This window comes from Rutidosis leptorrhynchoides, chromosome 3 (genome assembly GCF_046630445.1).
Source record: "Rutidosis leptorrhynchoides isolate AG116_Rl617_1_P2 chromosome 3, CSIRO_AGI_Rlap_v1, whole genome shotgun sequence".
NCBI lineage: Eukaryota > Viridiplantae > Streptophyta > Magnoliopsida > Asterales > Asteraceae > Rutidosis > Rutidosis leptorrhynchoides.
The window spans coordinates 495,262,364-495,277,821 of record NC_092335.1 but is presented as its reverse complement, the minus strand read 5'-3'; positions in this window follow the sequence as shown (position 1 = coordinate 495,277,821).

Genomic DNA, 15,458 nt, shown 5'->3' with positions numbered 1-15,458 from the left:
ATATATATATATATATATATATATATATATATATATATATAAATTTGTTCGAAATGTGTGTTAATATATATACTTGATATAGGTTCGTGAATCCAAGGTCAACCCTATACTTGTTCAATGTCGTCATATGTATTTTTACTACAAAATACAGTATGGTGAGTTTCATTTGCTCCCTTTTTAATTGCTTTTGCAATATATATTTTTTGGCTGAGAATACATGCGCTGCTTTTATAAATGTTTACGAAATAGACACAAGTACTTAAAAATATATTCTACGTTAAGTTGTACCACTGGCATACTTCCCTGTAGCTTGGTAACTACTATTTACATGGGTATTGTAAACGCAAATCCTGTTGATAGATCTATCGGGCCTGACAACCCCAACCGGACTGGACGACCAGTATTCAACGGTTGCACAGTACTTCGTTTTGGTGACTACACTTGGTACGGTGTAGTGAGATTTCATAATAAAGGGAATATGCGACGTTGATTAAATGTTAAGTATGGTTACCAAGTGCTCAACCACTTAGAATGCTTTACATACACTTGCGAGTGTATTATGTTTATGATTATGAAATTTTGTAGTCTATTAACATATTGAAATGATTGTTATGATAAACCTATGAACTCACCAACATTTTGGTTAACACTTTTAGCATGTTTATTCTCAGGTATGAATTAAGTCTTCCACTGTGCATTTGCTCATTTTAAGGACATTACTTGGAGTCGATCATCGCAATGGGACCAAATGTTGATGACTTCATCCAGGTGGATAAGGACAGGGTCGTCACAAGAACCATCTCGTTTCCTTCATTACAATAACCGATTAGTGACACAAGATTACCATGTCGATGTAGCTTAGAAAGAACCTCAATTTCAGCCTCAAATTCACAGGCTCATTGGTTAGATGTAGTTTGCAAGTGTTTTAACACAACTTCATCTACTAAACCAATTATGTGGGTACATTTATACACGTTACCGAAACCTCCTCGCCCAATAACTAGTTTCTCATCGAAGTTGTTGGTTGCTGACTGAATCTCAGCAAGTGTGAAATGTTGACAGGTTTGATCAGGATGTATGATCGAGGAGTTTGTATCTGCAGCCTTCATATGTTCAGGTGACATCATCAATAAGCAACGGCGGAGACTGTAGGGGGGCTAAGGGATGCCTAGCCACCCCCAACTGATTTATTTTATTTTGTACTCTACTTGTGATTTGATGATTAACAGTTGAAGTTAATGGATTTAATTTTAAGTTGCAGGTGAGTTTGACGGTTTGTTGAGGGGTTTGGTGAAGAGGATAGAGTTTAGCCATTTTACCTTTGAAGTCCCTCAATTTATAATCTACATTCCATTTTACCTTTGAAGTCCCTCAAACACCAATCTAAAATATTATGAATATAAGAGTAAAGAGTAATATTCATGACTTATATTTTATACGTTCAAATTAGAATGCCATAGACCTAAATTTATTTTTATTTTTATTTTTATATTTATAATTATAATTATTATAATTATTACTATTATTTTATATTCGTTATTAAATAAAAGTTATTAATGAAGAGAAATGAGATGTTTAACTTGTTTGATCTAAACTCATGATATCTATATTTTTTAAATAATTTTTTACAGTTTATTTATAAGTTGACTAATTCCAAAACATCCACCTGATTTACCAGTACTCGAAGTCATTACAGATGAACTATTGTGATCACAAGTGAGTATTTTGCACTCAGAATTCAAATATAAGACCTCTAAAGAGTTTCACCTTTGTAAAGATCAAGTCTTTACACTAGAATAACATTCATTTGATAAATATTGTTTAAACATAAAATTTGTTTCATATACATAAAGATAAAGATACCAAGTATATAGCTACGGAGTATAAAAATGAATTGTGTTGTAACATTAATTAATCTTGATTATTGGATTTTTAACATTAAGTCATACATTTAGTTATCTATATTCAAAGTACGGTAGTTTTTTCATTTTCTTACATTAAGAAACCTTTTTTAATCTTATTTTAGTGTATAACATAGAGAGACGCGCTCGCGTGCACACACATATAGCTTCAGCCTTCATATGTTTGGAGGCATTGACAAAGCCTTTTTAAAAAGAGTCAAGGCACATAGATAAAAAAAGTCAACAGAGTTCTTATATCCATATCTTCTACTTTCTATTAAAAAAATTACTTTTATTTCCTATCCTATTCTTAGGTTTAATAATTATATTAAATTTCATGGATGTTACCTATTGTTTGTCTCCGAATGAGCAAATGCGAATGGCCATAGTTCTTTTCATTTGTTACGCAGAGAGTCCTTTCACTAACGAACGTTAAATTTTCCGTTAAAATCCCTTCATGTGTACAGGTAAATTTCTCATTTCCCCTTTACCTTTTCTTTATGCTTCACCTCGTCCCCTGTTTACATCATAATCACTTTTTCTTTGCTCTTCTTAGCCCCCTTCTTAAACCCCCTCCGTTGATATTTGAATATGTTCAGTTATTATAGAGATTTCAAATCGACACTGCAAAAAGATCACAAACTGAAAATTCAGTAATCATAAGTTGCAGTATATATACTCAAGAACTAAAAATAGCAGGATAAATGAGTGTTCATCTACCTGTCATTGTCTGATCAAACCAAAATTGTCTGGTTTGAGTGCAGGTAAGTAAAAGAACGAGCTATCCTCTGGAAGTGGTTCCTTCTGTTAGGTGGGATATGAAGGGTGTGGTGTTGTTTTTCTTTTACCGAGCCTCCAAAGTCGGGTTGAAAAGAAGATTAGAGTGTGTGGATTGATTAGCCTCCAAATGAGGATTAGAGCCACTATTTATAGATGGGTAATTGGCGGTTATGAACAATACCACTATAATAATGTCCACTCTTAATAACTGCCATTAGAACCTTCTAATCATGCCTACAACCTACTCCACGTTCCCGATTTGTAGGGCTTTGGTCCAGCTCATCAATACCAAGTCAATCCCGTAAGGACGTCACGCTACCAAACACGTGGCGTTGACTTGAATATACTTTTATAAGCTCGACCAAGGGTTCCAGGTAAGCTAGATGTCATGCATTGCACATGATGCTGCACGTGACGTAGCATGACGTGACGAACGTCATTAAGCCCCCCAGTTTGGTTAGGTACAAAATATACTTGTACGTGACCAAACTAATATTATATGCCTGCTTCAAAAATGTAAAGCCACTATATTGGGTGCTACGCATCACGAAATGATGGTGTTTGTACGTGATCAAAATGAGGTTGAGCAGACTCATATTTTATAATATAAAAAGAACATCATGAGTGGTTCTGAAACAGAGACCATTCCATCAGCCGGCAAGCTTGTTGTTCCCTAGGTAAACGCCATCATTATTACAGATGTAAGTAATGAAACGATGCAAATCTAACGGTCGTGAGATCATGTTGAAAAGACACGTGGACATCCAGGATTAAAGCCCAATGGTGAGGCCCGTTCAAAACATTTCCTATAAATAGAGAGTTTACCCTCTCATTTTTACTCACCGCTTAGGTTTGCAAACTAACTTTCAAAGCTATTTTTGTGCAAATTTCGTCATGTGCTTTTCTCTTCCTGTATACGTACCGCCTTTCGTGTTTTAAAAGGTTAGTGAATTATGTCTAAAGCAGATGTGGAGACTGAACGGAGTAACGTCACGACGGATTTACTCGAAGATTTCATTGGTGACTATCCACCGCTTACCAAGTGGCATACTATAGTGGTGGCAGACGACCAACGTGCACACACCCCCTACTGACCACTTCACGTTATATATGAAGGCGATATCGGTTGGCAATTTACGCTTGCCATTAACGCCTTTTGTCGCGTCAGTGTTAGAGCACTACTATATTAGCGTCTCGCAGATTCACCCTCACGCGTGGCAACGCGTGATTATTTTTGAAATGTTTTTAAGGGGCAAAACCGTCCATCCCGTTTGAACATTTTTGAGCAACGTTCAAACTGTCGTCATCCAGGAAGGGCTGGTACACATTTGAAAAGAAGTGTAACTTAACTTCGAAGAAGTCTCCATCCCTCCATGACTGGAGGGATATGTTTATATACGTTCACCAGGACGCGCTTGACAAAGGGTATGCCCACTTAGTTCCATGGCGTTTCACTCGTCCCTCTGATTTGTCAAAGACGCCATAGTTAACTCCGGAGGAGCGCAATTTGTTTAGCTTCTGTAAGGACGCCGAGCTCGATATGCGTCCTTACGGCCAGGTGATGCTTAAGCTTGGTAACGTTCAATGTTACTGGCCTTGGGCAAACAGAGTGTCAATGATTATCCATAACGGAATGGGTATGCTCTTCGTACCGTAGCGTTCTTTGTAAGTTTTCTCCCTGTTTCCATTTTTTTAATATCCATTAATTGTTTTTGCATAAATGGATTTTGGACAAGCGATCCGACGCCCCAACCTCGAAGGGCTTAAATTCAAGAAGGTGAACAAGTCCAAGCTGCCGGAGGGTGATCCCCGTAAGGAAGGGGAACCTGCTGTCGAGTCTTCGACCAATGCGACCACCGAGACGGGTGACGTTACGCAGACGCAAACGCACACGTCAACCCCCGTCACCAACGCAGAACCGATATCTACTGTCTTTCCGGAACCATCAGTTGGGCAGAAGCGTTAAACGCCTGCCAATTTTTTGGTAACACTTGGCGGGAACAAGAAAATGAAAACCGCCAAGGAAATTGCTGAGAGCAACTTGGCAAGCTTTCAGCACGAGCCTAGCCAGGGTGGGTATGACGACCCGAAAAATTTCGACTTATTTTGAACCAAATCTTTATACGATTTAATATTCTCGACAAGATAAGTAAATTGTTGTGTCTCATTTAAAATGTTTTCATACATCTATTTACCCTTTCGACCATTCCGACGATTCACGAATAACGAATTTAAAATTTAATATATTAATATATTAAATTAAATTTCATGTCTAATATAAGGGAAACGTACAGTTTTAAAAACTCGATGTGCATCTTTGCATGACATGACCCCAACGTTTGAAATTCAACCCTAAACTTAATGTGCTGTATGTTATTCTTGTTTATAAATTGTTGTGTTTATATATGCTACAATTTGAAAAAAAATAATAATTAATAAAATATAATATACAATTTACGTTTCGAAATATAAGATGTAAAATAGATTACGACATAATAAAATATGTTATTAAAAAGTTTTTTTTATATATTTATAGAGTATTTAATATATAATTAGTTTTGAAAACACATATTACACGTACAATTTTACATTACGATTAAATTACGTTTAAAAATGTTTCCTTTATTAAATACATTGTTTTTTATTTAAAATTTGGTTTCAACCTTTTCAAGTATTAATGTAATTTAAGAATATGTAATTATTTCTAATTGCTTTCAAATGCATACTATTCATAAAGTGATTATATGAGTAGACCCATATTATGTAATTGTCTCTTTTAAAATTAATGTACTTGTGAATATATATGTTCGTTTTTTATTTAGTAATCCATATAAAGCAAACTTTCACATAGTAAAAGATGTCAAGAGTTGGGACGGAGGTTAGTAAAAATTATGAAAATTTTAAGTTTATAAAATCATTATCTTTTTGTTTTAAATAGAAATTTTATTATATGTTTAATGTTTCGTCTATTTTAAATGGGACATAAGGACATGAGACGGACAAACCATTTTACAAGTCATTTTATTAAGTTTTAACTGAAAATAAATATTTTTATAAAAGATGGAATATATATATATATATATATATATATATATATATATATATATATATATATATATATATATATATATATATATATATATATATATATAAGACAATTATCGGTAAAAGAGCACGAAATACCCGTCCGTGAATACACGGGGCAAAAAAAAACAATATCAATAATGAGAGGCAGCTATTTTGAGTTCACGTGATGGTGTTTTTAGATTTATTATATTATTAATTTATTATATTATTATATTTAAATTATCCTATTATTATATTATTATTATATTTAATTATTATATTTATATATTTTGCAAATGGGAGTAAAATGTCGGCAAACGAGAGTGACAACTTGTTTAACTTTTGTATACAAGTTGCATATTATATATATATATATATATATATATATATATATATATATATATATATATATATATATATATATATATATATATATATATATATATAATTGGGCACCGGTTGATATAAAGATGCTGTACACTTCATTTTCAACACTTCCTTTACACGTTGCATATATATATATTTTTATATTAAATTGTGAACCGAGTGCTTATATATAGATATACATTTTGGGTTTATTTAGAGAACACACACTCACTATGTACTTTATATTCTTTCTTTTTCTGTTTCACTTGCACACACGTAATTACATATCAAAATGGGTTAAATTTTGCTTTAAAAAAAAGATCCAAGCACCTAAGAGTGCGTTTTTAGTTCTGCTTTAAATTCGTCTTCATCTTGACATCATTCCTATAACTCCGTATTAATTATTTATTTATTTTTCTTCATATTTAAAATTAGTAGAAATATTCTATAATCAAGGTTATATACGAGTGTTTTTAATTCGGGTTTCAAACCATTTTAAACTAAGGAATTTATGGGTATTATTCGGGGATATTGTTCGTGGGTCCGCGACGAATCATGTGTTCATCACTACCATTGCGTATGCATATTTTACCTACAATATTGAATCTCAGTATTGAAATGTGAGTTTATAGATCCCTTTTTAATTGCTTTTGCAATCTATATTTTTGGACTAAGAATACATGCACTTTATTTTATACACAATGGACACAAGTACATACTTAATTCTACACTGAGTTTGAACCGAAAATCCCTTAGCTTTGGTAACTAGTAGCTGCCGGTTATAAGAACTGGTGGGAAGGAATAGTTGTATATGGATCTATAGGGCTTGACATCCCCTTCCGTTCCAGGTATAGAGACCCTAGCCTGACCTATAAAGCGGATGTATGCTATTTGAGTTTAGTACACGTTGGTTTGCGTGTATTGTACATGTTGGTTGCATGTATGTTAAAACAGGGGTTCTTATTATATATACGTTAAGTTTAGTTACCAGGGTTCTCAATTTTGTAGAATATTTTGATAAACGTTTTGGATGAAATAACTGAAATCTTATGGTCCACCTTTATATGCAGATTATGCGCAATATTAAAACTATTAACTCACCAACCTTTGTGTTGACACTTTTAGCATGTTTATTCTCAGGTCCCTAGAAGTCTTCCGATGTTTGCTTATACGTTATACAAGCTATTTCCATGGAGTCATACATGCTTTATTCGAGAAAACTTTGCATTCACAAAATCATCACCATGTATCTTATATTGACTACATTGTCAACGGATGTATTATTGTAAACTATTATTTACGGTGATTGCCTATATGTAGAAATCATCAGATATCAAAAACCTTGGATTTAGATATTCATTTATGGTGTGCCTTTTTAAAAGAATGTAATATTTACAAAACGTATCATATAGAGGTCCATACCTCGCAATGAAACCAGTGAATCACGTACTGCGTCAATAGCGATTTTGGCGGGTCGTTACAGTTGGTATCAGAGCGTTGGTCCTAGCGAACCAGATCTTGCATTAGTGTGTCTAACTGATAGTTGTTAGAATACATTAGTGAGTCTAGACTTCGACCTTAGTTGCATGTCAAAAAGTTTTACTTATCATGTCTTGTCGAAAATTGCCTGCTTATCATTTTTAAGTCTAAACACGTTTTCCTGCATTTATTGCATAGATAGTGTACAGACGAATTCATATCTTAGCATATCTGTTACTGTAAGCTTTGTCTGACATCTTCCGAAGATTCCTCCGTAATTTATGGGATTTTGGTATTATATATACATATGTAAATTATGTATTGAAGAATACCAATCTAAGTCCTATAATCTATTTCACATCAAAAATCATTTCCATGATTATACAAGATGGATCCTGCATCTAGTTCGAGTTCCTCGGAATCCGATAGCACTTTCGATATGGATTTCTACCTGAGCTCCGAAAGCAGTGTGACCAGAATGGATCAACCAATTAGCCATCATCAATTCTGAATGAATTGGGGATGGGTTCGTAGTTGACTTAACCAATGGAGACAAGAATAAGACTGTAAAGACCCATCTTAATCCATAAGAACGAATACAATAACATATGATTACATCACGAGGTATTTGACCTCTATATGATACATCACACAAACATTGCATTCGTTTTAAAAGACAATCTTTCTTTACATCAAAAGTTGACAGGCATGCATACCATTTCGTAATATCCATCTATAAATGATCTAATCTGTCATTTACTTAATCATAATCTTTACTGAACTCAACGACTTGAATGAAACGTCTTTTGAAATATGCCATGAATGATTCCAAGTAATATCTTTAAAATGAGCTAATGCACAGCAGAAGATTTCTTTAATACCTGAGAATAAATATGCTTTAAAGTGTCAACCAAAAGGTTGGTGAGTTCATTAGTTTATGATAATCATTTATTTCCATCATGTTAATAGACCACAAGAATTTCATTTCCAGTTCTCATAAATATATGTCCCATGCATAGAGACAAAAATCATTCATAAAGATTGAACACCTGGTAACCGACATTAACAAGATGCATATAAGAATATCCCCTATCATTCCGGGAAATCCTTCGGACATGATAAAAAACGAATTCGAAGTACTAAAGCATCCGGTACTTTGGATAGGGTTCGTTAGGCCCAATAGATCTATCTTTAGGATTCGCGTCAATTAGGCGTGCACTAATTCTCAAAATTAGTGATGTTCCCTAATTCTTAGGCTACCAAGAAAAAAGGGGCATATTCGGCTTCGATCATTCAACCATATAATGTAGTTTCGATTACTTGTGTCTATTTCGTAAAACATTTATAAAAATTTTGCATGTATTCTCAGCCCAAAAATATAAAGGGTAAAAAGGTAAATGAAACTCACCTATTGTATTTCGTAGTAAAAATACATATAACGTTATTGAACAAGTGCAAGGTTGGCCTTGGATTCACGAACCTAAATTAAGTATATATATATATATATATATATATATATATATATATATATATATATATATATATATATATATATATATATATATATATATATATATATATATATATATATATATATATATATATATATATATATATATATATATATATGTTGGTCAATATTTGTCTAACAATTTAAGTCAGGTCATAGTGTACCACAATCACAATCCTAATGCTCGAGACTAATATGCAAAAGTCAACAAAAATCAATATGACTCAAAAATGATTTCCAAAATTTATACATAATTAATATATAGTTTAAATATCGTTTTTTTTTATATTTCTAAATATTTTTAAAAGATCTATTAGAGTAAATAATATATTTCATTTATCAATAAATAAAATTTTATATAAAAATATACTTTTATATATCTTAAGTAATAAAATTTATAAAGTTCACTTAACATCATAAAAATAATATGATAGGTAGTATTAATGTAATTATGTTACATGTAGTAAAACATCTTTGTATTACATATTTATTTGATAAAATAATATCGATAATAATAATAGTAAGTAAAAAAGAAATTGTAGTATTTTGTAATAATAATCATTATTATTCTATTAATAATAATAACAATATTTATATTTACTAAAAATGATATTATGATAAAGTAATAATTCTAATTATGATAACTTTAATATTTACAAAACTTTTTAATATTAACTTTAAAATAATAATTTTATTTAAAATGATAATAATAATGACATATCATAATAAAAATGACATTTCTATTAAAATGATGACTTTTTGTTAAAATGATAGTTTTAATACTAACGATACTTTTAATAATAATAGTAACGAAGAACGATTATTTTATTTAAATCAACATCTTATGATATTTTAAATTTCATCATGAAACCCATATTCATTATTTCCTAATAGATTCGTTTGATAGCTTTTATTCGTCTTTTATATCGCGTTCATTTTAATGATAATAATAGCAATCATAATAATTAGGTGTTACTAATATTAGTTTTTAATTATAATAATATTAATGATGATAAATATTATGATGATAATACTAATAACTATTTTAATGATAATAATAATAATAATACAAATTATAACTTTAACGATAACAATGATAGTAATAATAATAAAAATAACAATTTTTAATGATAATACCTTTTATTGAAAATGATGATGATAATAATAATAATAATAATAATACTAATAATAATAATAGTAATAATAATAATAATAATAATAATAATAATAATAATAATAATAATAATAATAATAATAATAATATTTAGATAAAAATTATAACAACGATAATAACGACGATAATAATAATCATTTTTAATAATAATACAAAAATTCAATTGACTATAACTTCTGATCCGTTCATCGAAACCATTCGATATCTAAATGAAAAGTTCTTAATTTTTCGCTAGCTTTCCAACGACATGCATATCTTATACCTTATCTCAACCACATATGTAACTAATTCAGGATTCAACATAACCTATCTAATGGCAATATCAAAAGTACAAGCATACATAATCCTATATACTCGAGCACTAGTCAGGGATACACTATTAGTATGTAAAAATTAAATTATGAGTACTCACGTATCAATATTGAGATTCAATATTGCAGGAAAGGTACGTAAACGCAACGGAGATGATAAATACTAGATTGACCTCATGAGCATACCCATGAACCATACCCATCACCTCCATAGCTATAACCCATAATTTCCTTAGCCCTATCCTACTCGCAAACCAGTTTTTGAAATCACTCGCTCATGAGTTCGTCGTAGTATTTTATGTATATATACTAATAATAATACCACTACCTAATAATACTAATATAAAAAATAAGAGTATTATATTAATAATCTTAATAATAATAATATTAATAATATATATTTATTCATGCGTAATATAAGATGACTGAATGAATCACAAGTCTCGAATTCGTTTAATTTATAGGAAGTGTGGTGCACCTACTCCCCCTCATACAGCACATTTTGATTGCAAAATACCACCGACACTCTTTACTATTATAATATATAAATTATTATTTAATTCATACTATTAATTATATATTATATTATATTTACGTGCGTAGTAAAAATGTAATTTTTGTTCAAATGACTCGTACGTTGTCACTCGACTATGTACCACTTTCGGTTTTTCGAGCGCACTTTCGTACGTTTAGAAAATTAGCCTTTTACGTTATGCGACGTGTACCTTTAATAATAATTTGACTTATTTATCAACAAATTACTTTATGAAAATGTATCTTATACAATTTGAGCGTCGTGGTCATTTGCTTCTATAAATCAGTGACTCGTTGTTTACCAAAATATATTATTTTAAATTGAGACGTTTTATGACTAAATTAAAATATATATATATTTTTATTTAGAATTGTAAATTTGTACATAATATATGTTTGAAATATTTATCTAATGATACAATATTTAGTCTTTCAAAACTAATTATTTTTCAAAGTTTGTTTTTAAAAATCGTTCAGAAAAATATTATAACTCGTAACGTTTTCATTTAAAAACTTAATTAAATACAATTCATTTGTGTATTAACTTTTTCAATATCAATCGCATCACTAAGCGAATGTTACTATCGTGTACTAAACTAATTTAAAAAAAACATATATATTTAATGAACACGTTTTAATGTACATTCCAAGTTATTCATATATCTAACAACTAATATTCCAACCTACGTTATTTAAACATATATATTAATAAACTAGTTCTATTATGTCGAAAAAACGTTTTTACTTAAGAGAGTAAAATAATAAATAAATCATACCAGGTTCAAGTTATTAACATACAGTTTATTCATGGGTTGTTAGATTAGATCAAATGGATAAATGTACGTATATATAAAAAAAATCATCTTAAAAAGACAGATGGTTTTATCTTATTAAAAGTCACGAGACAATTATTGTAAAGCATAAATTGAAAATTCAACGGAAATCTCCACTAACCCTTGTCTAATTCCCATTAATTGACACTTTTGTTCTTTCTAATAAATCACTTTACCAATTTTTCCGAATACCATTAAAAAGAAAAGGTTTGCTAAATTAAAAGTGGACCTCTCAACAGAGACTCTTAATCATACACCGTACCAGATAAACTAATCATTTGATAAAATCTTCTAATTCCATCGATAAACATATTGAAACAAATACGTTCATGTAAAGTATTATACGTTTAATACTTGCTAACGTTTTCAAGTTATAATATATACATATATAATCATATCCGTTCCTATAATGGTTCGTGAATCTTTGGAATTTGGTCGAGGTTAAATGAATGTATGAACACAGTTTAAAATTCTTGAGATTCAACTTACAAACTTTGCTTATCATGTCGGGAATATATAAAGATTAAAGTTTAAATTTGGTCGAAAATTTCCGGGTTGTCACAGTACCTACCTGTTAAAGAAATTTCGTCCCGAAATTTGATTGAGATGGTCATGGCTGACAATAAGTATGTTTTCATGACGCATATAAGCTGAAGATTAGGGTTTTATCATCATTGAGTAATATGGATAAAACCATTTGATTTTGTGAAGAGTACGAGTGAAGCTATCACCAAAAGAGTGAAATGAGTAGGTATAGATTCGTCATATCTTTTGACGTAGATAGGATTGATTTTCAAGTTCAAGAGATTTGGAGAAAATCTTTGTAATAGGATTTGATTCTTCGATAATCAAGGGAATTAGGATCTGCTTTAAATGCGATCATCTATTTTAATTTCTCTGTCGGGTATTTTACTATAAATCCACCTCCTTCGTTTCCTTTTAACTCACACCTTTCATTATTTCTAACTCATACTTTAAAGCATTCATCAATATGCTCCATCCAGTTCTGCTTCTTGATATATTCCTAACCTTCATATCGGTCATTCTTCTTTTTCATCTACCGCCAGAAGAATCTATTTACTTCTACTATACACTTGGTTTTATAGTGTTTTTAGTTCTCCCGTGTCTTTATATTGCTATATGTATTGATATATACGGTTTATAATTTCTGGGTGGTTGTTAGGTTTTATATCTTCTCTTATATTTCGATATCCCTGCTTCTGTCTCCCATAATCATTGTCATCTCCAGTTAATGCTTTCTTTTATTTGCTGCGATTTATACCCTAATTTCTGTTTTTGAAGCTTTGTCCTTTCGTTTCTTCTGCTTGCGAGTAAGTACCACTTGTAATGATCCATAATTCGCAGATAAAAATTTTGGAATAAACATTGTTAATGTTTTAAGAAGGAAATCGTAATGGCACAATCTTGATTTGTCAAATTATCAGAATACCTCGAAAAAGATCGAATCATCAAGAATATATTTTCTTGATATTTTTAGAGATTAAGTAGAATATAAGAGTCGTGTAACATGGCACATGATGACGGTATGGTCTGTGAATCATCATGTTTCATTAGAAACTCAGCATGACTTACTGTAATATAATCACGTTGATCAAGTGTCATTATATTATACTAATTCATGCTTCAGCTCCCAACACTTCTTCAAAAATATTCCTATTTTAAACTCGAATGTTTCAGAATCTAGAAACTAAAATAGTTTCTTTTATGATGTAATACAGATAGCGCGAAGAGGTAAATGATTTCAGATAAGAATAATTATGAAAATATCTTCAGAAATATGGAGGATATTTATAATGAAAGATACGATGATATCTTAGAATTTCTAATATCAGAGGATGATGAAGAATATTGTCAGGGGTTTAGAGTCAGGAGTAAGGTATTCGTTAATGACTTCAGCAGGTACTGAATCATTTGGATTCTTTGAAGTCAGGTTAAGTCTTTGTGATTTATCCACAGCCTCCTTCATACTTTTGTCAATCTGATTTCCAGTTCTAAGACTTCTCTTTTTCTGCGCTTTGCCAGCACACTTATTCATTATCATCAAACTTTTACTGTTAAAGTCGTTTATAGTTTTTGCTACTTGGTCAGCATTTTTTCATTTTCGGAGAACCAATTCGTGGTTCGGAGTGTTTTTCAGAAACTTCACATTCAAATTAAGTCCAAAAGATAGACGTTATATATACACATATAACTGTTGGCGTAGACAAGCTGCGAGATTTCAAAATACTGATTGCTAATTCCCGATGATTCGTATGGCAATTCTCGTTACAAGATGCGAATGAGTAAATGATGGGGTTTCGGTAATCATAATGATTCTTCGGAAGGTCAAAGATCAGTGAAGTTATGATTTAGTTTATTGCTAATGTGGTGAAATATGAAAGGTTCTCCAGTAACAAAAGGGTAATCATATATATCAAGATTATGATAAGGCTACTCCGAATGAAAAATCGAAGTTGTCTTGCTGGAGCTGTGATAGAATTTGCTACTTTAAAAAGGAATTGCAAAGTTATGTTTGCTAATAAATACCAAAGGATCTGACACAGATATGTGTTGAATTATGACTTTAGTTTCGGGAGCTTTTTAAGTACATAACTGTGGGTAATATGTGGTTGGATCATCATCTCGATTGCTCATTATTTGAAGTGTCTTCGAAAAATTTTCGAAGGGTTTGAACACAGATTGTAATCGTTAATATACATTTGATGTTCTAACACAGTTTTGAAGTCAAAGTAGAGCTTTGAAAGATGTAGGAATCTAGAAGTGATGATACCGGTTATATCTGGAATTTAATTCTGAGGTTTCAAAATCAGAATATGTAATTGAGTTTGAATGAGTATGGTTGTTTTGATTTCTATGAAAGAATGTATATTATTGTGAAAGTATGAAGTATAGTTGATAATTTGCTTGATCAGATTCGAAGAATGTAACATATTAATTGTGAATATATATATATATATATATATATATATATATATATATATATATATATATATATATATATATATATATATATATATATATATATATATATCTCGGTAATTACCAACCCGTTAAAAAAAATTTCACAATTAATATTTTTTACATAAGAATTTTATTACAGTCTTTATGAAAATGTATATATTCTCCTCAGATGTAACATAGATTTTAATGAGTTAATACTAAATTAAACTCATTCGATTTACGGTTGGAACTAGAATTGAATAATCCCTTGAAGGCTTTAGAGATTACATAAGTATTTCTTCAATAATATTGAAATTATGAATCAATACTTCGTTATTTGTTGAGGCGTGATGTTGGATTTTGTTAAATTCTTGTGAACTTCGCAAAGTACGAATGATGGTATCTGAAAAGTTTCGGGTACATCGATGATGAAAGTGTAAAATCAAATATATACTTGATTTATTATGAATTGGAATTTGTTGATTTGAGACAGAGATTGTAATTAACGATGGTTAAGTTGCGGGCGAAGGACGTACATTATTG